The sequence below is a fragment of the Diadema setosum genome, chromosome 22 (genome assembly GCF_964275005.1).
Source record: "Diadema setosum chromosome 22, eeDiaSeto1, whole genome shotgun sequence".
NCBI classification, from domain to species: Eukaryota; Metazoa; Echinodermata; class Echinoidea; order Diadematoida; family Diadematidae; genus Diadema; species Diadema setosum.
Window position 1 is genome coordinate 27,819,194 of NC_092706.1, and position 25,664 is coordinate 27,844,857.

The window sequence follows — 25,664 nt, forward strand, 5'->3', positions numbered from 1 at the left end:
CTTTTTCAGAATTTGTGTCCGGCAAATCAACATTACAATGCTCAAGCTGACCTTAATGCTTACGATAATGATGATGAACATAACATAAACAATGACAATGACGATACTAAAGCGTTCCCTAGGTGATTGTCGAATTCTGATAGCCTTTAACAGGACCGAAATGTTCCCCAAGACAACTAGTTAGAATTCCTTCATCAAAATGTCACACACCGAGAAAAGAAGCTCGATCTATTGGAAAGGATATTTCTCTTTTTTATTGTCTGTTGGAGACAGGTGAATACGTGTTTTTTTATAATTATGGGCAAAATCAGAACAAGCTATGAACATCCTGTGTAGAAGTTCTGTCGATCTGACTCATGTAATCCACACAAAAAGAAAATGAAGATCTATTCATAAATGTGATCTGAGTAATTTTGTTCATATGTCAATAATTCCAATTCATGCGAATATGTGATGCTTGATGCAAACCTTTAAAATTTGGTGCTCAAGTTTCAGTGTATATCTCTTTTAATTTTAGTACTTAAAAAAGTAGAAGAAAAGGACATTAGCAATTACTATTGGCATTAACTATTCAAGGTGAATAAGACTTTTAAATCAATTTCACAATATTTCCACAAGTGTTGAGTCAATACCCATCCCATGCATACAAAGCAAGTGTAGCGAAAATCAGGATGATGATCGAGGATCGTTTTCAATATTTAGATGGACACCTAACGACCAATATCATAGCGTTGACAAGAAATAATTATTGAGTCCATCTTGGGCTGGATGAACTAAAGATAGGTCAGACTTTAAAGTGGTGTTTTCCCCCTATCTGTGATTTACACGTGGCTTTTCTTTGAAAACTAGAAATGTCGCTACAGCGACTGGTTATACCCCCGCCAAACAACATTTCATAAGCTTTGGTCAAAACAACATTTCATAAGCTTTGGTCAAATAACTGAGGAAGTAGTTAAATCCGCAAGATCTTTCCTTGATCTTCTGCCATTAATATGTCGTTACCATGGCAACATACTTTCGGGTACTGTCGAAAAATGCGTCTTGCACATCTACAACCAAAGGCACACATCTGTACCAAGTTTCATGGAAATTGGGCAAAAACTGAGGAAGTAGTTTGCAACACAAAATTTCCATCATTTTGGCTCATAATATGTGAGCTGTTACCATGGCAACATACTTTTTGTCACTGTCAAGAAATGTGTCATGCTGACCTATATCCTAAGACAAACATTCAATATGAATTCCATGAGAATTGGAAGAACACTGATGAAGCAGTTTTGCCATGAAGCATTTTGCCCTATATTTTACCAATAACATGCCGCTACCATGGCAACGCACTTTTTGCCACTGCGGAAATATGTGTCTTGCACATTAACATATTCAGATGAACATCTGTACCTAATTTCATAAAAATTGATCAAAAACTGTGGGAGGAGTTCGCGACGCAAGATTTGTACCCATTTTTGCCCATAATATGCCGTTACCATGGCAACGTACTTTTGGGTACTGTCAAAAAAATACGTCTTGCACATCTACAATCCAAGGCACACATCTGTGCCAAGTTTTATGGGAATCGGTTGAAAACTGAGGAAGTAGTTCGCGACGCAAGATTTGCAACGGACCGACCGCCCGACCGCCCGACCGCCCGACCGCCCGACCGCCCGACCGACCGCCCGACCGCCCGACCGTCCGCTGATTCCTATATACCCCCTTCAAACTTAGTTTGGCGGGGGTATAAATATGTGGCCCTCCTTGCACTCGATTGTGTGTGTGTGCGTCCGTGTATGTGTGTGTGTGTGTGTGTGTGTGTTTGTGCGTTTGGATGAGAGGTGAAAGTCACTGATGAAATGGGATTAGATCCCAAATGTTGGTTTTAATGAATGCAGCAATATTACTAGAACACATCTGCGAAGTTAGAGGAAAATTGGGCAATGTAGCAAAATGTTACTGTATTTTTTAAGCAGTATTGGCTGGATAGGAAGTCTTCTGCACTTCCTGGCGTCACGTATTTACAAGAGATTATAGAAATGTAAGGAATATTTCCACAAAATGAGAGTTCATAATCTTTCAATCTCTTACCGTAATATGTTTAAGATAGGCGTGCTATTTGTTTTCCCCCTGCTTTGGTAAGAAGGGAACTCAGTGCTTTTCACAATGCTGAGGAAATGAAAATATGAATTTTATTCATTTTTTTTTTCATGTCATTGTAAATACGTGAGATGACAAAGTGTTATAGTCTTCTCATTCAGAGATGACAGCGCCAAAACTTCGTTGTTGTTTTTTTTTTATGTACTATAGTGTTAAGCTATACTATCCAATTCATAAGAGAATGTTATGTAGCATTAGTTTTTCCTTACCCCCAGCACGGACTTTGTCATTATTATGACATTACAGATACATCTAAAGAATTGCTACTGATTTAAAACAAACAAACATACAACCAAAAACCAAAAACTAAAACAAGACAAGATTTACGTAATCTTAAACTGCATTGATGCTCTGTAACTATAAATCACTTGATGCATTTGATGTACTAACAGTAAAGCGATAAAGTTGAGGCAAGCAGTGGCGAATCGGGGGGAGGGGGTGCACCGGGCTTCCCTTCTTTATTTTTTTGTTGAAAACAACAGAAATGAAAAGAAAAAAAAATGGGGGCATGCAGCCCCTCTAATTTTGTAAAGGCGCCTCCCCTTTACGGAATTCCTGGATCCGCCCTTGACAAGTATGATAGCCGTTGTGATAGGTTAGATCGCATCATGTGATCGTGTGGTAATTTCGGTAGTCTATAGGGCATGGCCGGGCCCTGTACGAAATAGGGTACACTATCAGTAGTAGCTTTAGCGGGGGCTAGACCCATGGAATGTTCTTTTAGGTCGAAAGGTCTATTTACTATAACAATAACTGCATGATCTATTGATGCACCAGTACCGAGCCCTGTTTTATCAAGAGTTATAATTGATTACACAGTTAAATTCCTATCATAAGTCTATGGCATCCTGTGTGTTAAGGAAATTTACAATCGATTATATGTTTTGGACTCGTGAATTCAAAATACCAAGAATTATCCCTAGTGTGCATTCCTATTTCCCCCCTCCCTGTTGAAACTTGTTGAAACCAGGGAGGTGGGAGCTTTCACCTCCCTGTAGAAACAAACAGCACCTGGGATAATGAAGTATTGCGGTTTTGTTTTTTGTTTTTCATTATAATCCAGCATAGTGCATGATAGAGCATGCACGAATCATATCATGTGAATAGCCCCTTCCAGCACCCACTTAAACCACAAATAAACCGCTCGTGCGGCTACAGTTTTTGCCTTCTGCGTCGGTACGACACTTTAACCTTATTGCAATAACTGAGAAGCGATAAGCATTGAATGTCCAAGTATTGTTAAAAGGTACAGTCGAAATTTTTGCAAGTGTAATGTCTATTTCCCGATGAAACAAAAACCCAACTTTAGTGCTTCAAAATAGTTCGAAAATGTGAGTTAGGAATAGAAACAACTAATGTAAAAATGTATTACTAAATAAGCAAAATGTGAGCAATAGTTGTGAAATATATATATATATATATATATATATATATATATATATATATATATATATATATATATATAGAGAGAGAGAGAGAGAGAGATGTATTAGAATAAACTGCAGTAATGGTTTATTGAGGAAAATAGTGATATCTCCTTATATTTTACGTTTTATTGCGACATTTTCATATGGTAAGATGCATCAAATATGATAACTTGAACATTAAATCACTGCTCCCAATGGTAAACAGTACCTTTAATCATTTCTTGGTTTTGTTTTCACAGAGATCATAGCTACACTGTAATTTCATAGGCACATCTCGTCGCTTTAACACTAACCAGGAAGTCAAGCATGCAGTGCAAACTTTTGAAGAGGCATTTATCTCTCAAATTTCTCCGTTGTATAAACATAGTTAACCTAATTATAATATACTTGAAATGCCAGATAAGTGTTTATAATTGGAGAGCAAAATTATGACGCATTTCGACGAACACATACTTGAAAGACATCACCGACAACGAGGAAATACTGTATATCTTAATGAGAGTATTGATAGGATGTTGCATGGCCGGCGGAACTTTTTGTGCACATTACAAAGGAATACATAAGGTGTCATCACTTTGGGCCCCCACACTTTTCTTAAACCCGGAAGTACGTAATTGAGAGGAAGATGAGCTGAGGACCTTTTTTTTTTTTTTTTTTTTTATTGCTTGTTAGCTCATGAAACCCGGAAGTGGGCCCCACACTCATGCTGATGTCAGCGTTATCCTACAGAATGTACCTGCTGTGCTGGGTCCATCTATAATCACTGCAGCTTATCAAAGTTTATCATACGTTTTATCTAAATAGCATGCAGGCTTATCCATTAGAACGGATTGGAAAACAAAATATGATTTAACCTTTCGTTTATCATTGTCGGTGATAGTGTACTGATATTTTCTTCCAAACATGCAGTGTAGTGTACCTTCGGGAAATCTACCTTGACGAATGTTAGTACCAAAAATCTATAGGAATAGGCACATAGATTCGACGTTAACACTGTCTGGTAATGCTTCAACGCATAACGGCCTAAAGGGAAGGAGATGGTGTGTATACAGTCCGACTGCTATGGTGCTTAGAGTGTATGTTGCAAGCTCGATGGAGTGGGTTCTGACCTTGTTTCTTTAGACAGGAAATATATATATATATATATATATATATATATATATATATATATAATGGTATTATTATCCGCGTGTTGGAATAAGAGCATGAAGACGATGAAGACAAACAAGTTGACATAATGCATTAGAATCCAACTTCATTTATTTGTAAACCAAATTTTCGACCCTTGCACGGATCTTCCTCAGGGTAACAGTGATATTTGTATTTGAAGCTCAGCACAGAAAAATAATAATAATAACAAAGAAACGCGCCTGGTTGCAGCTTAGAGTAATGTTTGAGCTAGGTTAGCAACCAACACGCACGGTTGTTAGCTTAAAATTTGCGCTATCTTCATGAGTGCAAAATCCTTAAACTCAATTATGACGTAACAATGCATCATAAAATGCATAAGAAGTAAGACATAGACATTTTCAAATCAAACTGATCGTTTACCAGCCGCGCAAAATACATACCAACACGCACGGTTGTTAGCTCATAATTTGCGCTGTCTTCATGAGTGCAAAATCCTTAAACTCAATTATGACGTAACAATGCATCATAAAATGCATAAGAAGTAAGACATAGGGGGTGTTGCAAGAAAGTCGAGTTGCGATTAATTGCAAATATCTATTTCAACTTTGCAATAGATAGATCTATTGCAACTTGCAATCAATCGCAAGTTGCTGTTGCAAGAAAGGAGCTTGCAATTAATTGCAAGATGCAATTAATTGCAAGCTCCCTTGCTGTATTTTGTATTTATAAAAGCGACTGGCAAGACAAGCCTAGCCAATTTGTCCATTTTTCAATGCATTTTGCATGCATGAGATATACTCCATATACAGTAGCTCAATGTGTTGTGTCTCTCCTGTGGTGGAGGTTTGCTGTGCGATCGTTGGGGATTCGAAACAGAGTAAGTTACAAAAATTGTCGATTTTGATCCCATTATTTACTCATTGTGTCTTGTATTTAAAAGAGCTAGTTCCTTAGACTTACTTCTTATAAGAATTTTCTTGAAAAATGGGAAAATGTGTTTCCTATAACTGACAGAGTTGTGGCCGTCTCGACCACTCATTGGGCACACAGTACATCAATCATAGTCCCACACATAGCTTTTTGTGTTAGCATTTTTTCTTGCATTGGCAAGCTCCTTTTCTTTTCTTTTCTTTTTTTCTGCTGCCAGAGGCAGGGCTCTTAATGGCCCGAATTCACAAAGGTGGTTTCAAATGAAACTACGGTTTCTAGAAACCATGGTTTTTAGAAACCGTGGTTTCGAGTCTGCGATTCACAAACAGTGGACTCAAAAAACCACGGTTTCATTTCAGTCCACGGTTTGGAACCATGGTTTCAACAGTGGACTCAAATGAAACCGTGGTTTCAACAGTGGACTTGACCTCAGAAAAGGGATTTCCCCTATTTAATATTACACTGAGCATGCTCAGTACAGTACACACCTAGCATTGTGTTGTTGTTGTGTTTTTTTTAACATGAAAAACATTAAAACATGAAAAACCATATCTCCTTCCCCTGTATACTGTTGCTGAGTCTTATGTATGTTCAATGCAATGCAAATACATGTACACACACACACACACACACTGACAGAGAGAGAGAGAGAGAAAGACACACACACACACACACACACACATTGGATGGAAACTACTGACCCTGACCTGGATGACCATACTCACGTTGCAGGAAGGATTCAACGTTCATTTGATGAAAATTGGTTTTCAAATGGCCGAGATATCAAAAAAGCGATAATAATAAAAGGTGATTGACCACGCCTTTTATTAGGATCTCTTTGTTTCACCTTGTTTTTGGATATCTCAATCATTTCAAAACCGATTTTCATCAAATAAACTTTTCATTCCCCTTAGAATTGTATGCTCTTTGACATCTCATAGAGTGGTTTCTGAATATCTTTCAAACATTAAAAGCTAAATCCTCACCTCAACCAGAACGGTACAGTCAGGTTAATATACAAATTATGTAATTACAATTAAAAATACATCAGACATGGTCTCACAAAGTATGCACATAGTATGTACTGTAAAACAGTTCAGTCATAAATGACGATTTTTAATCACCGGCCATCCAATGGCCTGACAATGTACTTTTACAAATTTGCAAGTACATGTATGACTCGCGTGACAGTAACAGTGTATACCATTGTATTCATTCATATCCATTTGCTTAAATGATAGAAACAATGCTACTACAGTGTATTAGGATCATTTCACTGGTACTTATGAACGTACATGAAGATATCAAATTGCAGAAAATATTGTGCAGCTGATGGATTATGATGACTCTTACAAAAAAGAAAAGAACAAGGTTTAACAATGTCGACCACATGTAAACTCTGTCGAAAAATAACAAAGTTGTCAAACACAAAATTACTGCATGTACATGACTTTATTTATCGCTATACATGTGAGATGTTAAGAGAGTAGAGACTCCCCGAACCTACTTGAGATGTTGGATTTTAAGTAACTTGTCTCAGTTCCAGCAGGATAGTTTTGTTCAACCTTCCTGTGAACATCATTATCATATTCAGCCCATCCTCCTCTTGGCCCCCAAACAATACATAACACAATGTATCAAGTATCCCTGTTTCCCTAACAACATGAGTGGGCCACTAAAATCCTTCAGTTTTGGACACGTGATATTTTGATAGACGTCCAGACTGACTGCAAGTGCCCAACCACCTGTCTTCGTATACCGGGTAGCCCTGAATAAGGCCAACAACAGTTTGTCCAGAGTAGCCACAATTAAGATAGTAAGATTACCACTTATCAAGCCTGGTATAATGTTTCCCTTGTCCAATGGTCAGTCCAGATGAGAAGGTGGTAACTGTGGGAATACAGTTCCTCAGCATTATCAAATGACCACAGCTTCCCTTTTTACATAACCTCCCGTCAAAAATATTTTCTGCTCACATGTATGTCAGGACATTCTTAATTAATTTACCTTATCTAAAGTCTTGTATATTGTCCAGACCTAAATAATTCTATTGTTCATTCCCAATGTTTAACTGTATGGTTTTTACCTTCTGAGCAGTCACAAGTATATGGTATGATCACATAATTTTTGATTAGTGACAAATCCTTATTACCAACTACATAATAATGTACTTTGTCAGAATGGCATTACAATGTACAGTACGTTAGCCATGTTCGGTAGTTTTATCCTCTACTACACTAGTAATGTGTTAAATATTTAGAAATTAGAAATGCAAGACAGTGAGATGGACAATACATGAACATGCAAATATAGTATCTGCCAACTTTCCTGAACTACATGTAGTACAGAATAAATCCTGATAAAAAGGCATTATTATAAAGAGAGAGATGACTGTCAGTGTCCCCGGATTTAATCAACTGTAGCCATCTGAGATTTTTCTTATGCCTATGAAATGTGGAGCGACTCTGTGGCTTATTCAAGCTTAGGAGACACTTTCTGGGATATTTGGATAGACATTCTAGCATTCTCTGAGGTGGCTTTTGATGAATTGTGTGATTTTAACAATTTCCAAAGTCATAAGCCACTTACACGTATACAGGATTATTGTCACTTTTTGACACGTCTTGGACCTGGCAAGGATTGTCAATGAGAGTAAACTTCAGTTCGATCTAACCAATCACCTTCAGCCTTTACATGACATTGCAATGTTCATGTCTATTCATAGTTTACTATTTTTGACAATTTCACTAAGAATGTGTTAAAGGGATGGTACAGTATTGATGGAGATGAAAATTAGGCTTTAACTTTTTTTTTTTTGCGAGATACCAAGAAAACACTTACGAAATAGTACAGAGCATACCATTTTAAGAGGAATTCAAAGTTTATTTGACAAAAATCGGGTTTGGAATAGCTGAAACATCAAAAAACAAAGTAAAACAAAACGATCATAGTAAAATGTAGGTCCCACACTTTATTAGGATCACTCTGTTTTGGATATCTTGGCCATTTCAAAACCAATTTTCATCAAAGAAACATTGAATCCATCTTGGAATTGCATGCTCTTTCATATTTCATAAGAGGTGTCTCACTATCTCACCAAAAAAAAAAAAAAAAATGAAAAATTAAAAAAACCTGAAGTTAAAGGGACATATTCCAGACAATTTTCATAATTTCACATCATGTAGTACATAAATCGACTACTCAGTACTCCATGTATAGATTTGTGGAATTTGTTGTGGTTCTTGAGCAGAGAAACAATACTTTGAGAAACCTTAAACAAATTACACTGAACAAGGATGATGACATAGGAGGTTGACACATGGGGTGTTTCAGAAATGTAGCAGTGTAATTCCATTACAATACCGCTTGATTGCGAGTTCACCTGTGAATAATCTATGAATGCCTTCTTCTTTTGTTCTGCTTCCTTGAGCCCTAACTCATGCATTCTTATGTGACTCTGCCATGTCATCATCCTTGTTCATTGCAATTTGTTCTAAATTTTGAAAATATTCTTGTTCTTCATCCCAATTATCACAAGTTCTAAAACTCTGTTCTCAGTATTACTAATTTATAGTTGTTCAAATGTAAAAATCTGAAAATCATCCGGTCTCCTTTAAGCCTCCACCAAAACTATATGATCCATTTAAATGTAACTGATGTACACTGTACACTTTAAGATTCTTTAACTCAACATTAATTCAATGGGGTCTACATGTATATCCACTGTTTGTATATATGCATATACTTTTTTGGGATAAAGTAAACCAGTTGAATAGAAAAGGGTAACTATTTATTTGACAGCATGTATTCGATGATCAAACAACATGCTTCATTGCTAATAAGCCATGATTACATTTCTGGTGATATTTATATTTGTTTAGTGAGACAGAGGACTAACAAAATATTATTGTTGCCATTTCATACAATAGCGTAGTGTCTTACGATAGTCGTAATACAGTAACAAAGAAGTTCGGATGATGAGACTCATGACCTGAAATAATATGAAATTATTGTAATGCAATGTCTTTAAATGAGATGTCATTTTCTTTACATTTAGATATAGTTGTAATCACATTTACATTCTATAAAGCAATAAATGTTAGACATTTTACTGCTGATATATGAATTGCCATTCATCAAAAATTGACGAGAAAAGAAAGAGAAGTATATGATATGCAAATAAATTTCACTTGCGGAGAGGGCAATCATTCAAATGAAATATGGTTCTCAATCATTTTTGCAGTGTATGACCACAGAGGGAAAAATACCATTGATATTTTATTTGAGTATGTAACGAGTACAGCTAATATGATCCCGCCAACTAATTCTTGCCAGTGGATGCATTAAACAAGAGGATTACAGTATTCTACTGACGGGATATTTACATTGATCGAATACCTCTTCTTCCTGTTAAGGAAGTACAGGGCTTGTTCCCTACCAGGACTCCTTATTGAGACATGAGTCCTATCGATAGCACCTATGACTCCTGGATAGCGGCAGTACTCATAGAATTTCTGCTGGGTAGATTCAATCTCTTCTCTCGTAGTTGGAAACCTGATGAATTCTCTCTTCCTCCTTGCGATGGCTTCCAAAACGTCTCTGATGACTCTGCAAACAGACCACTGTGACATTGATGCCTCGTCCCCATGCATCTGCTGGAATGAATCTGAATAAAAATATGAAACCACTTAAATAGATTTTTGCGTGGATAATCCTTTATCAAATGCAATTGTACACATTTGATTAAAATACAAAGAAATATATAATTTGATTTAAGCCTGTGAAAATGACTGATCCTACTCCCATAGAAATAAGTTCCAAATGCAACAATTTCCCATGTAAACTGGAGTATCCCCCCCCCCAACAACAACAAAAATGGTACAAAATGATACGAAGAAAAATGTTTGGCAGCTCTGTTAAATCACTGGTATGAGGAAAACAATTAAAAGTCTAAATAAAAGAAAAGCTGAGCAATACTAACATTAAGAGAGAGTATGCAGATCTAGTGCTCACCAGGGTACACATAATCTCCTGTATTACCAACCTTTAGGGAACCTCCAGCTCCCTCCCATTATGGATGGTCCCACAGAGATTGGTTATAAACATATAAAATGCAATTTGTAAAATTTAATGAGCAAAAATGTATTAACTTACCAACGGCATAAAAGTAGAGAGTGGTCAACACCTGCACATGAACAGGTAGTGCATCATTCCAATCTGTGTCCCTCCTCAGATCACCTCCAAGCATATTGATGAGGTGGAGTGCAGAGTATCTTTCGAAAATCTGTAGCTCACTTGAAAAGCTTCATCCTCATACAGTTCAAATGGATTCCGCCTGTCAGCCGATCCTCTTCGAGGCCTTTCAGCTCTCTAGGAATGTACGGAGGAATAATTTGGACAATAATATACATGTAGTTAGAAAATATGTGGTAAAACAAAATGATTCTCCTTGTTGGTCATAAAACATATTCAATAATGAGGTTTATGAAACAAATATCTACTATTCTGTTAACATTCCTTGGTGCTGTTCACCTCAGCTCTACCCAAGAATGATAGCAGGGTCGGTACAAACAACTCCTTGGGAGTGAGCATTTCTTCTACTATCCTCATGATCAGTCAATACTTGGTGTTATTTCATCTTAATTGAAAAAAAAAAACAACAACAACAACAACTTTAAGGTGAACAAGAGTATTGGGGAGAACATAACTGTTATATGCTTAAAACAGTAATGTGCCGCTTAATTGTCCATCTAACTCACTTTCATAGGACGACAAAATAAAAATGAAATACACAAAGACAATAAATTGTCGTCACTAATGTCAGTTTTTTCAACTGTCAACTGGTGATTATCATGAATTTCTTGAGCCAAATGATCAGTTGTAAAGTACTTGCATAGTCCAGTCAGTAGAATACACAGAATTAAATAGGTGATCTTTAAAATGTCATTATTGTTAATGCCCACTACTCTAATTTGCCATACATTTAACTTGAATATAAGAAGCACCACTGCATGCTGATGTACAGGTGTACATGTGTAATTTGGAAGAATGATAATTTAGTTAGATTATAAATGTATGTCAACTTTAGCAGTGGCCCAGTTGCCACTGGCAAAACAAAAGTTTTCTCGAGCACCAAAAACTGAGCCCTTTGTAGCCCGGTTGGCCACTCAAAACAGTCATAGCAATGTTTCCTGATTAAATTTATTCATGAAAGTCAGAAATTTGTGCTTACATTCTGTATTGCAATTGTATCCGAAATTGAATTTGCCCACCAATCATCTTGGTTAAGTGGCCCAGCTGGCCACCTGAAAAATAAGTTCAGCCATGTATGTCTTACTCATTTTAAGTGAATAATCACTTTGAAGAAGCCATGTTGTCCTATTTCCATGCTTTATCGTACAAAGGAAAACATTGAATGTTATATCAAGGCAAGCACCAAAAAATGAAACAAAATAATACCTTTCAGTCTTTGGAGTATAGCTGGAGATGTCTCAAATGGTTGCGCAGCCATTATTGGTGTTTCCTACATTTGGTACAAAAAGGACAAAGATCTTAACTGCATTGAAGAGATTGATTCAGACTATCAAGTTTTATGACATTTTCAACAACAAAGACCTGCGAACAACAAATGAATAATGAATTTAGAGATTCAGCCATGTTGATACATTTTTCTTTTGCAAGTAAATTATTTGGGAATTTTAAACTTCAAGATGTTTTAATGAGATCATTAGAAGTAAAAGAGAGGTTGTGACATCTTGACAATTGTTATGTGATGTGATGCTTGTGAATGTTCAGAGACGTCATGTCAAGGCCGACAATCATGACATGATTGGACACAGTAGTAGCTCAAGGTTCAGCCATGTTTTATGTGCAGTGAATAACGATCACTGATATCGGTTGGTGACATCGATAACAATCGTGATATCGTAACATCCCCCTTTCTCTGAAAACATAGTCACACAAACACCATTGTGAACACATTCCTGTGGGGGTTACAGACTCTGTAGTAAGTTTCTTAAACATACATTCCAAACACATTTGACCTTGGTATCCAGGACGAAACAACTATGTCATTAACATTTTTACTTTGGTAATTATATCCGTGTAGTTCCAAGGTTGACTCAAGCATTAACATATGTGGTGGAATTGTCTCAAAATAAGAGTATGACTGCATATATATATCTGGAGTTGCTTTTTCCTAGTATTCTGTCTGTGTTCATTTATACCAACACCAATCACTGGATAACATTACAAGTTACCACAAGCATGTCCTGCTATTGTCATATGAACAAAACGTTTGGAAAACACTGTGAACCTTTAACTTCTGGCTAGTGTTACAACTGTGACTAGCATCTACAAACATCATTTAAACAACACAACACTTCGGCCTTTCATTCAACACTTTTGGCCTTGAACTCATATCCAACTTTAACACTGTTTTGTTTTTGGTATGAGTCTTACCAACAACTTCTAACTCTTACATTGTTTGTGACATATGATTTCTACATATTATACATTCTCCCTTTTCACACATGAATTTGAATGGTGTGTATCTTGTACACCAGTCAAGCATTTACCATATCATGCACAATTTAAATGATTAACAACTTAAGGACTGTGCTTGACTCTGGTCTGCATCTGTTTCTCATGAGTATTTATGTGTGTTGGTATCTGGTTGGCTTACGGATCTTACGACCGTACCTACTGACCATGGGAGTGGTACTTGAGGTTGTGTTCTGACTGCGATTGTTGTTTGTGTTCTGTGTGTCTGTGTGAGGGTGATCTCGATGACCCGGAGGGGTCTCTACGACAGACTTGCTGTCGTCAGCAAAATGTACACGCTTTCTGGGTGTAGGTGTACTGCTGGCTGGTACATCTCTCAGGTGAGAGCGATTGCGTCGTAGAATCGAACCGTTGGGTGTTGACACGGTGTACGACCTAGGTTCATCACACACCTGTGTGACCTTGGCGGGTATCCAGGTGTGCTCCTGAGGGTGTAGAACGCGAACTTGCTGTCCTACATGTAGAGGTGGGAGTTCCTCTCCTGCATGCTTGTCATGCGTTTCCTTCATCTTTGACTGCTTTCCAAGAAGGCATTCTGTAGTTGATGAATCTCCCGTGAGATGATGGCTCGGAAGGCTGGTTCTGATCGGTCTGCCAAACATGAGTTCAGCTGGTGACTTCATACCAGAGTCAATAGGAGTTGCTCGGAGGTGCAACATCGCTACTTGTGTGTCCTGACCAGTCTTCGCACACTTCTGTAAAGTGGACTTTACAGTTCGCACCATCCGTTCTGCTAGGCCGTTGGAACGTGGATAGTGGGGTGACGAGGTCGTATGTGTGATGGACCACTTCTTGCACATTTCCTGGAAAGGTCTGCCGGTGAATTGTGTGCCATTGTCGGACACAATTTCGGCTGGTGGACCAAACAAACTGCACAGTACACTCATCACACCTGCTACAGCTGCACTGGACGTTTCTTTCAGCTTGTAGATCACCGGGTACTTGGAGTAGTAGTCTGTAACAAGAAGGTATTCCTCCCTCTGGAATGTGAAGAGGTCTGCTCCGAGCTTGGTCCAAGACGATGGTGGTACATCGTGTGGGATTAGCGGCTCTTTCTGGAGTCTAGCCTGGAACTCCTGACATGCTCCGCAATCCTTCGTGATCCGTTCTATGTCTTTGTTGATCCCTGGCCAGAAGACTGTTTCACGGGCAAGCCGTCTCGTCTTCTCTATGCCCATGTGGCCAATGTGAAGTTGTTCTAGAATATCTTCTCTCAAGGCTTGGGGGATGACAACTTGTCTGCCTTTGAAGATAATTCCGTGTGACACTCCCAACTCATCTCTGTATGGCCAGAATGTTCTCAGTGTTGTGGGAATTTCCTTGATGGAGTCTGGCCATCCGTTGGTTACGAGTTGCCACAGCTCCCGCAGGATGTGGTCACTTGCTGTCTCCGTTTGGAGCTGTTCCCTCTTGCTCTGACCAAAGGAAACGAGGTCGATGTCGAGGAGGTCTTCGGCTTCCGTGCAGATTGTCTCTACTCTGATGTCAACTGGTATATCCTGTGCTTCCAGCGGATTAGGGAGCCTGCTGAGAGTGTCTGATAGTATCATCTCCCGCCCAGGCTTGTACTTTACAGTACAATTATATCCCTGAATCTTGATCAACAGCCTCTGGAGCCGAGGAGGTGCACTTGTTATTGGTTTCCGCCAAATCATTTCGAGTGGTTTGTGGTCTGTTTCAACCGTGAATTCCTTCCCGAAGAGGTACGTATGGAATCGGCTAATTCCAAAGACCAGTGCGAGAGTCTCTCGCTCGATGTTAGAATAATTCGACTGTGCTGGAGATAAACTCTTGGATGCGAACGCTACAGGTTCGGCGTTCTGGAGGAGGCATGCACCAACTCCCTTCAAGGATGCATCTACTTCCAATGTTGTCTCCTTCCGTGGGTCATAGTACCTCAAGCAGACGTCCTCAGTAATGGCGTCTTTGAGCGCTTCAAAAGCATGATCATGGTTGGTGTCCCACAAGAATGGGGTGCTCATCCTTAACAATTCTCGGAGAGGCGCTGCCTTCTCAGAGAAGTTCGGGATGTAAGCGGCTATGTACGTGAACAACCCAAGACATCGCTGGACGTCCTCTTTGTCTTTTGGCGTTGGCATTGATTTGATTGCTTCTACCTTCGTCGGATCCGGCCGAATGCCACTCCTCGTGTACAACGATCCGAAGAAGCTGATCCGGTCTTTCTTGATTGAACACTTGGCGCTGTTGAACACAAGGCCTTCCTGCTGGGCTTTCTCCATCAGGAGCTGTAGATTCTTGTCGTGTTCTTCCTCCGTGCGACCAACTACCGCGACATCATCAGCAATGCATATGCATCCAGGTATGCCATCGATGATTCTGTCCATGTGTTGTTGGAAGATGTCCTGACTAACACATAGTCCAAATGGTAACCTCTGGAAACAGTATCTCCCAAAGGGCGTTCTGAACGTTGTCAATTCCTGGCTCTTGGCTGCTAGGTGGATGGACCAGTACCCAGACTTAGCGTCAAGTTTGGAGAAGTACCTTGCTCCTGCAAATGTCGGATTTACTTCCTCCAGTGTTGGCACTTTGTGTGGACAACGTTTAAGTGCGTTGTTGAGTCGTCTAGGGTCAAGGCACAAACGAATTGAACCATCTTTCTTCACTGTCGTCGTCATGGAACTGCACCAGTCAGTGTGGTGCTCAATCTTGCGGATAACACCATTTTGTTCCATGGTTTGTAGTTCTGCCTTGATCTTATCCCGTAAGTGTACGCTACACTTCCTCGGTGGATCAATCGATGGCTGTGCATCATGCTCCAGGTGCAATGGTGCTGTTCCTCTGAAGTTCCCGATCCTGTCGAATTGTGCAGGATATGCTGCCTTCAGGTCGCCTACATTCCTGATGACGCGTGATGGTGTATGGTACTGCAATTCGTGTATCGTCACAATTGCCATGCCGTGGCAGCCTGGCAAGCCTAGGATGGCAGGACCTGGTACGTCAACCACATAGAACGTCTGAGTGTTCCAATCGGTGCTCTTGTATCGGCACATGAGGTCGATCGTGCCGACACAGTTGATTTGGCTGCCGTTGTATGCAGTGAGTCTCGTCTGTGTGTCTTGAAGGACGGATCTCCATCTGTTGCTGTACATATTCTTGACGATCCGCAGAGGTAGGGTGTTACCGCTTGCCCCAGTATCCACCTTTAGTTTGAGGATATGTTGGCCTGCTTTCTGAGAGCAAACAATATCAACTTCTACAAAGGCTTCTGTCCTAGTTGTGTTGTATGTGAGTTGTGGTTTGCTAACGTCAATCACATCAAACCTTTGTGTTTCTGCAGTTGCCTCATGGCGAGTATCATCAAAGCTGCCTCCATGTGCAGTTATCTCATCAACAGGATCTTTTCGATTGTTCCTGGACTTGGAACGTCTGTTTCTCCACTGTTTGGATGAGCTGCGTTTGCCATGTGTCTGTCTCTTAGGGCTTCTTCCTCGCTGTTTCTGTGCTTGGCGACACATCTTTGCCCAGTGTCCTACCTTGCCACATGAGTGACAAGTATCCTTGTATGCAGGACATCTGCGAGGTGGGTGCTTGGTACCACAGTTGCCACACGCGTGCTGACCTTTCTTGTGGTGTGTTACGGCACCAACACTTCTGTCTATGTCCATAGTCTGCAGAGACTTACGACCAGCTGCCAGTGCTTCGTACTTCCTTCCCTCGAGTAGGATTTTGTCAATCGTAAATCCCTTTGGTTGCTCAAGGAGGGTCCTCTGCAGTTGCTCACAAGGTGTCGTTGCGATGACCAGTTCCATGATCCGTTCCTGGAGTTCTGACAGTGAGAAGTCGCATTCACGAGCTTTGTCGCGACAGCGCGTCACGAACTCATCAATATTTTCATCTGATCGTTGTCGATAACGCATCAACTCGAGGCGATGAATACGGAAATTGACATTGATCTTCAACTGGGCCTCGATCGTGGACCATATTTTCGCAGGATTATCTAAGTCATCGTCACTCAGGCCAGATGTATTCAGTCTACGGAGACCTTCGCCTCCAAGGGCAATTTTGATTTTTACAGCCTGCTTCTTGGAGTCTGTGACCTCTTGGTCCTGTAACACAAGTGACATTCTTTGCCTAAAGACTTTGAATTCGGCAAGGAGGTCTGACCCCTTCCATACCATTTCAGGGTATCGTGCCATCTTGTACCGTATGACTGATACGAACACCACAAATAGGTTTTCAATCTATGGCACACACAAAAAAGGAAGGGAAACCTGGTACTATATGCTACACTATACTGTATCAATACAATGGCGTCACGTATGTAGGATGAACTTTTTCATCAAAGCAACAAACACTGTACACAAGAATGGACTAAGTTAAGACACTCTGAATTAACTCTACTCTCTGTTCTATCTTTGTCTACTGCCTGCTTAACGACGAGGTGGGTGTAATTCAGTCCGCAATATAACTCAGTTATACCACCAATACATAGAACATACTGTTAATTACAGCAGTAACCGGCTGAAATACATCGTTAGCGGCAACGTGCGACAGCATAATAGGCGAGTGAATTACAAATCATTGCAATAACACATACTACACATATAATAGGCCTACTCAATGTCCCAGTGTGCTCGTACGTGTGCAAACTAGCGCTTCAGTGTCGGTTCGGGATAGGTAAAATGATACACCCCTGAAGCACACCCGTATACAGCCACACTGTTTTACATATACATGCTATGTATATAATACTGCTGGGACTGCAACGTAGAATCGTACAGCCACTATGTGTACTAGTACGATACGGCAAAATATGATTTGAAGACCAGAACTCAGTCACAGACTGTATAGACTATACTAGTCTACCAGTGCATAGGGTCTAGACAAGATTCTATAGATAATTATCTATAGATCTAGGGCTAAAATGCTCCGCGTCTAGAACAGGCACATTTGGTAACCGGTACAACACATCCACTGACTCAGCAAATTCACTCCATAGACTCATAGGCTAGCGTAAAAAATGAGATAATGTGTACGTTACCACAGGTTCTGCCTCCTTTTGCGATGCCTTGAATCAAGATCACATCTCTTTATACACGAGATAGGATAACTGTGGAACATATGCACGTTAATGGTTACATGTTGATACAAACGTTACTATACTAACGTTAAGCATCACACAGACTATGTTATTGTACCATTCATTCACTCAACAAACTGGAATCTAGCATGTTCTGTATTCTACCATTGCTTTAAATGTTTGTGTTTTAGTGTTCATTCATCTCATATTTGCCATGGATTCCGTCTGGTAGCTGAGTCGTCATCGAGAACCGGCAAGCCCACAGTCGATAGACCTGCTGCTCAGCATGCATCGGTGCGACGTCACCTCCCTGGCCTGCTACCCTGCGACGCTACCGACTTGCGCGTGCGATACTCGCCCTGGGCTTGGCCTGTGAGACTGCGTGTTGCGCTGGCTCCGATGCGATGCAACGCGATGCGATCGGCGACTCTATCCCATTCGGTAGAACTGCGTGCGGTGCAATGCTGTCATGGCACTGCTGAGGAACTGCGTCGTGACCGCTGTCCAAAAGCTCGGCGTTGTAATCGGCGATGCACACACTCCGCCTCACACGGGTCCGATCCTGACAGGTGCTCACGCTGGCTGTCGATGAACTAGACGGCAAAGTTATGACGGAAATGCTGCAACGCATTGCCTGCAGGTTGCCATTCCATACGATATATTATGCTCCCTGGCAGCTAAGCGTCCGACTCAGATCGTTCGATCTCCATTCCAAGACCGGTCGCAGCTACTGCGTACTGTAGTTCCATACGCTTATCGTGCGCGTATTCAATACTCAGCAGCTCAGTTACTCGGACAGCTACAGCCTGGCATTCACTGGTGCACGGTATTGGTAGACCGTCGGTCCTTGTGGCGAGTTCTAATGGTGAAAATACATGGCCCTGGAGGGGACAATGGCGATCTCAGGCGTTTTGTCGAAGTCCACAACGCGCTGCCACCATGTTATGTGATGTGATGCTTGTGAATGTTCAGAGACGTCATGTCAAGGCCGACAATCATGACACGATTGGACACAGTAGTAGCTCAAGGTTCAGCCATGTTTTATGTGCAGTGAATAACGATCACTGATATCGGTTGGTGACATCGATAACAATCGTGATATCGTAACAACAATATTTGAATTAGTATACATAAAAAGAGCTTGTGGGTCTAGCGCGGAATTGTACGCCCATACTAGCACAGCATGTAGTATTGCCAGATTTGGGGCATTTTTGTAAATTAAACAAAAGATGCTACCCTGGAGCACCCTGGGGAGCTACACTCACCACATGTACATTTTTAACTCCCCACCCCTTACAGATTTCCCTCCAAGTTTGGTTAAAATCTGCTTGTCAGTTGTTAAGATGGGAATGGTGAGCGATCGCTAGAGCTCACTTGAGCTATTTGGCTCAGGTGAGTTGAAAACACTAATCAGAAAAATGCAGATGGTCAGTGCCAAATTTGGTAAAAATCTTTCCAATTGTTTTCAAGAAGATGGCAATGTAGAAAGGATGTTGTTGCCGCCCCAGGGCCCCTCTTAAGAGTATTCCATTTGTACAATACTCCCTCTCCACATAGATGCTTACCAATTTTGCCATTTACACAGACCTAGTGATGACATTTTTTTTTTTAAACAGTAATAATCTGCTTATTTACTCATCTGATTTCTTCAAATATTTCAAAATTCCATATCTTTTCTTTCTTTTTTTTTTCATTCTCTAATACACACTTTTATCATGGTGGATTCTAGTTTAAGGCTCACGATCACCCATGCAAGAATGAATCTGTTTCCGAATTTCGTTTATGAGCTACTGTACCACAGTGGAATCTTACAATGCAATGATGAACACTAGCTGACCAGACGCTGTTTATACGCTATGCGAACCCACGTACGTACAGCGACTGGGCTGTGTATAGTTAGATGAACACATAACTTTCTCACAGGGTACTGTAGTAAGTTCAAGCTTGTAATTATGATTAATAAAATCTCCACAAGTCATGTTTTTAAACTAAAGCAAGTATTCCACAATTTTAATTCCTCCCCAACTTGTGTATTTACGAAAGGATTCTACTTACGGTTTTGTTCTTTACAGCAAAACCAGGTTTCCTGTTGATGGCAGTCAAAGGATGTGTCTACTGCAACAGATAAATCACATAAAAAGGGAATGTCATCCATCTAAATTTTGATAAGTAACTCAATCATTTTCAAAGCAGGATCATGTCAATAATTATATCGAAGAATAAATCGTCGGCTGGCCAATATAATTGGTAAACACACATCACTACATTACATACCTTCACACATCAGTCACTTGTTTTCCGCATACAATTTGACAATTCTCGAGTAGAAGCTGTTATGATTGAACAATTGGTTAACCACTTGTTAATGTCGTGTTGTACATCATTTCCGCATACGATGTGCTTCTCAAATTTCACAATACACGTCTACGTTCATTTGAAGCTCCGTTGTTGGCAGACAAACAGAGCTTCGATATCGGAGTTACCCTGTGTAGTGTTAGCGAAGTATATTGTATGGTTGAGGGGTCTAGATATCGCGCACGTAAATTTGAAATGCTCTTATAATAGAAGTTATTCTATAATCGTACCTGAATTTCTCAATGAATATCACGAAAAAGCAGAAAAATCACCTCCCAGAATCTCCTGATGATACGATGACGGAGTAGTGCGCTGTCGCCGTTTGTATGTCGGACTTTCTTTTATGCGTTCAATTTCTCGGGGTATGTAAAGATCGCGCAGCTGCCCTCTGTAGTTTCATGCGTGAAAGTGTCTGCCCCTCTGCGGCTGTAACGTGCTCCGGCTTTCGTAGAATATTTTTTCACTTGATATTAAATTTGTCCCTGTTATAAGCAACAGCAGTTTTACCTAACTTGTGTATATTATTGTTATTATTATTATTATATGTGTTATTATTATTATCATTATTATTATTATTATTGTTATTATTATTATCATCATTATTACTATTATCACCACCACCATCATCGATGATCATAATCATCATCATCATTATCATTTTCATTATTATTATTATCACTTCCACCACCATCATCATTTTATCATTCTTATTATCATTATTTCTATCATTGATATTTTCATAATCGTTAATGATTTTCATTTATAAAGTTTTCTTACAATATTTCTAATCACTTTAACCAATAATATACACGTAATATGAAATGGAAAAAAGTAAAATATGAACATATACTTTGTGTGTGTGTGTGTGTGTGTGTGTGTTTGTGTGTGTGCTTACCCATTCGTCACCCTCTCATTTTCGTCACCCATTTGTCACACTCTCATCTAATTTGTTTTCTTCATATTATGGCCCTCCCCTGTCACAAATATATCACAAGTTAGCGCAAGAAATCACAAGCAAATTCAAATTGAAATCACACTTCAACTTCGATAGACTGAAATATTTATTCCTTTGTAATATTATAATCGTTGTGTTAAAATTTGACTTAAAACAACATTTATTAACAGTATTTCAGCGTAGCTGGCAGCATACACGTACATTGTTCTTGTGTATGATGACGTCACGTGGTAAACGATCGATCGAACAAATTACGAATTCTATCGACTACGAACGAGACAAGCGAGACGACACGTCTAGGCTACAACATCCTTAGAACAGATTTTAAGGGAAGGTAGGTTTGTACAAGGTAAAAAATTGGAAATTTAGTGGAAAATTCGTTGGAAATCAAAATTTCTTACCTGCTTCCTTCTCATGTTGAGCGGTAAGTCAGGTATGTTTATTCCATGGGCGTATCGGCAAATTTTGCGCTTAGTCCTACGCGTAATATCGCTTGCTATACGCAGTTACGCTATGCGCGATCATTAGGTCCCTGCGCGAGACCTAGTACCCTTACTATATATCAAATAATAATAAAGAAATATTGCTACTTGTCTTGTATGCTAGCTTTTACTACGTAACAAGACATCAGCGACTAGCGACAGATAAAAACGATGGACTTTTACGGTGGCTTACGAAAACACCGATCAAACATGAAAATGACCCAATACTAAAAATTATAGACTAGTCAGCGCAGTTGGACTAGCGCGACAAACGCACCTCGTAGGACCTAGACTAACTGCTGGTCACAGTTTAATAGACCTAACGACACGTGTTAGACCTAGGCCTACTAATCTATCATATACTACAGATGTTGGTAGGCCTACTCACCAGCAAAAGGTTGCAAATTGAGCACTGTAAAAACAGTATACGATTCTCTCCTATTGAGGATCGAGACACTGTTCGCGAACGATTGCTCATGTTGCTGCCTTCTTGGAGGACCGTATCCTATCTTTACGGCAGTTTGCAAACTTTTGCTGGGGAGTACCAACGTCTTAATAGCAAGACTTGTTTGTCACACTTTTCCCATTGAATATTTTGGTAATGTTTAATATTACTAACACAGAACTAGACTCTAGAGTTCTAGTTTCTAATATTTATAAGGTCATTTCAACGTTAGATTATAATGTTCGATTGTGTAGGTTGTAAGCCATTGTAAGAGTTCATCGTTTTTATACGCCCGGACTTGCTGCGGAAAGATCCTTTTGGGACAGCCACCCCAATTACATTAGTAGTAGGCCTAGGCCTAACATAAGTTAGGTCCTACTAACGTACTAACAGTAGGTCTAGAATCTTAATTCTAGGCCTAGGCCTAGATCTACTAGATCCTAGTACTAACACCGTTAGATTTCTACTAGCCCGACAAGATGCTGTTTAATAGTACGCTGTTACATAACTATACACAGCCCAGTCGCTGTGTACATGTTTTCGCATAGCGTAACAGTGTCTGGTCGGGCTAGCTGTTACAACGACTGCGCTGTGTATAGCAGTTTAGTCTACTACGTTACGTACTAGTATAGTAAGGGTACTAGGTCTCGCGCAGGGACCTAATGATCGCGCATAGCGTAACTGCGTATAGCAAGCGATATTACGCGTAGGACTAAGCGCAAAATTTGCCGATACGCCCATGGAATAAACATACCTGACTTCCCGCTCAACATGAGAAGGAAGCAGGTAAGAAATTTTGATTTCCAACAAATTTTCCACTAAATTTCCAATTTTTTACCTTGTACAAACCTACCTTCCCTTAAAATCTGTTCTAAGGATGTTGTAGCCTAGACGTGTCGTCTCGCTTGTCTCGTTCGTAGTCGATAGAATTCGTAATTTGTTCGATCGATCGTTTACCACGTGACGTCATCATACACAAGAACAATGTATGCTGCCAGCTACGCTGAAATACTGTTAATAAATGTTGTTTTAAGTCAAATTTTAACACAACAATTATAATATTACAAAGGAATAAATATTTCAGTCTATCGAAGTTGAAGTGTGATTTCAATTTGAATTTGCTTGTGATTTCTTGCGTTAACTTGTGATATATTTGTGACAGGGGAGGGCCATAATGATACTGAAGAAAACAAATTAGATGAGAGTGTGACAAATGGGTGACGAAAATGAGAGGGTGACGAATGGGTAAGCACACACACAAACACACACACACACACACAAAATATGACGTGTTCATATCAGGGAGGTGTGAGACCTTCCTGTTCATATTTTACTTTTTTCCATTTTATATTACGTGTATATTATCGGTTAAGTGATTAGAAATATTGTAAGAAAACTTTATAAATGAAAATCATTAATGATTATGAAAATAAACTTTATAAATGAAAATCATTAACGTTTATGAAAATATCAATGATAAAAATAATAATAAGATAATAAGAATGATAAAATGATGATGGTGGTGGAAGTGATAATAATAATGAAAATGATAATGATGATGATTATGATGATCGATGATGGTGGTGGTGATAATAGTAATAATGATAATAATGATAATAATAATAATAATGACAATAATAATAATAACACATATAATAATAATAACAATAATATACACAAGTTAGGTAAAACTGCTGTTGCTTAACAGGGACAAATTTAATATCAAGTGAAAAAATATTCTACGAAAGCCGGAGCACGTTACAGCCGCAGAGGGGCAGACACTTTCACGCATGAAACTACAGAGGGCAGCTGCGCGATCTTTACATACCCCGAGAAATTGAACGCATAAAAAAAAGTCCGACATACAAACGGCGACAGCGCACTACTCCGTCATCGTATCATCAGGAGATTCTGGGAGGTGATTTTTCTGCTTTTTCGTGATATTCATTGAGAAATTCAGGTACGATTATAGAATAACTTCTATTATAAGAGCATTTCAAATTTACGTGCGCGATATCTAGACCCCTCAACCATACTACTAGTACATAGATATCTAGTAGGCCTACTAGTAGACAGTGAGTCAGTGCAGCTAGATCTAGATCCTATCGGCTATACAAGTTACAACTCTACCTAGCCTAATCTTGGCCTTGCTTGCGATACACACGGATGCACACACGCACTCACTTTTATGGGTGGCTGTCCCAAAAGGAACTCTTGCCAAACTGAACAAAGGTCTAACATAACCCCGGGTGCTCCTTGGATACGGAATTGTACACAGTTATCAAAGGCCTAGACCACGTCTATAGTCCTATACAGTACTGTACAACGCTTCGCGTTGCGTGGGGCTGGTCGCAGTTCTAGACTAGGTCCTAAGTTTTTGGATACGTACTCTTCCGTGAGAACTCACACTTCACTGGTTACCTAGGCCTGGCTAGGTCTCTCGTTTGAGACTGATCCTAGATCCTCTACGGCTACGCTCCAGATCTATACTAGGCCCTAATTACTATTTTGGAATGGTGTATAGGAAGATCAAACTTTTTCTTCAATTCTAGCCAGTTTTGTGTGGCTGCCTGACCATGAGCAGGTAAAGAATAGAGAGAACTAGCAGAGCTCAAGGAGTCAAGCAAGGTCACAAGGAGAAGGATGTGTGGTATGGTAGCTCGCCGCTGTCTATGTGCGAGAGGGAGACACAAAAATATACGTGTAGGACTACACAAAACCTGCTGACGATAACGCATCTCTATATCAAATCCCGTGTTCTGCTAGGTAGCATTGCATGCATTTTATACCATCAATCTAAAATTTTCTTCACAAATAAAAACAATGGATGATAGCGTAAAACACTTCTCATCACTATAAATGGATAAATTACTCACGATTTTCTGAAAGTTGGAGCGAACGCTAGTAATTCTCTAACCATCAATAACTCTTTATTCTCTTGCCGAGTGATTCAAGAATTGCCGCGCTGACCACCTCGTCTGCAAAAGTATGTCCCGAGATGCTGCGCTGTGATTGGTTAAAACCACGGTTTCAGTTGAGTCCACTGTTTCAGACCACCCCAAACAGTTGACTCAAAATCGTGACGTAGAAGACTGCGGAGAAACCATGGTTTCTGCCGAAACCACCTTTGTGAATCGCAAGTTGAAACCATGGTTTCAAATCTGCGGTTTGAAACCGTGGTTTCGAG

The 25,664-nt window shown here is 39.8% G+C and overlaps 1 long non-coding RNA gene across 1 annotated transcript; it reads right to left on the reverse strand.

The window, feature by feature from the left end:
- Positions 1–10,208: 10,208 nt before the first annotated feature.
- LOC140245471 (uncharacterized) lies at positions 10,209–21,548 on the reverse strand. The gene is made up of 5 exons (XR_011902341.1): positions 21,491–21,548; positions 20,296–20,355; positions 12,096–12,159; positions 10,791–11,006; positions 10,209–10,302 (listed from the first exon to the last, which is right to left on the reverse strand). It is a non-coding gene; the product is annotated as an uncharacterized lncRNA (long non-coding RNA).
- Between the last annotated feature and the right edge of the window lie 4,116 nt (positions 21,549–25,664).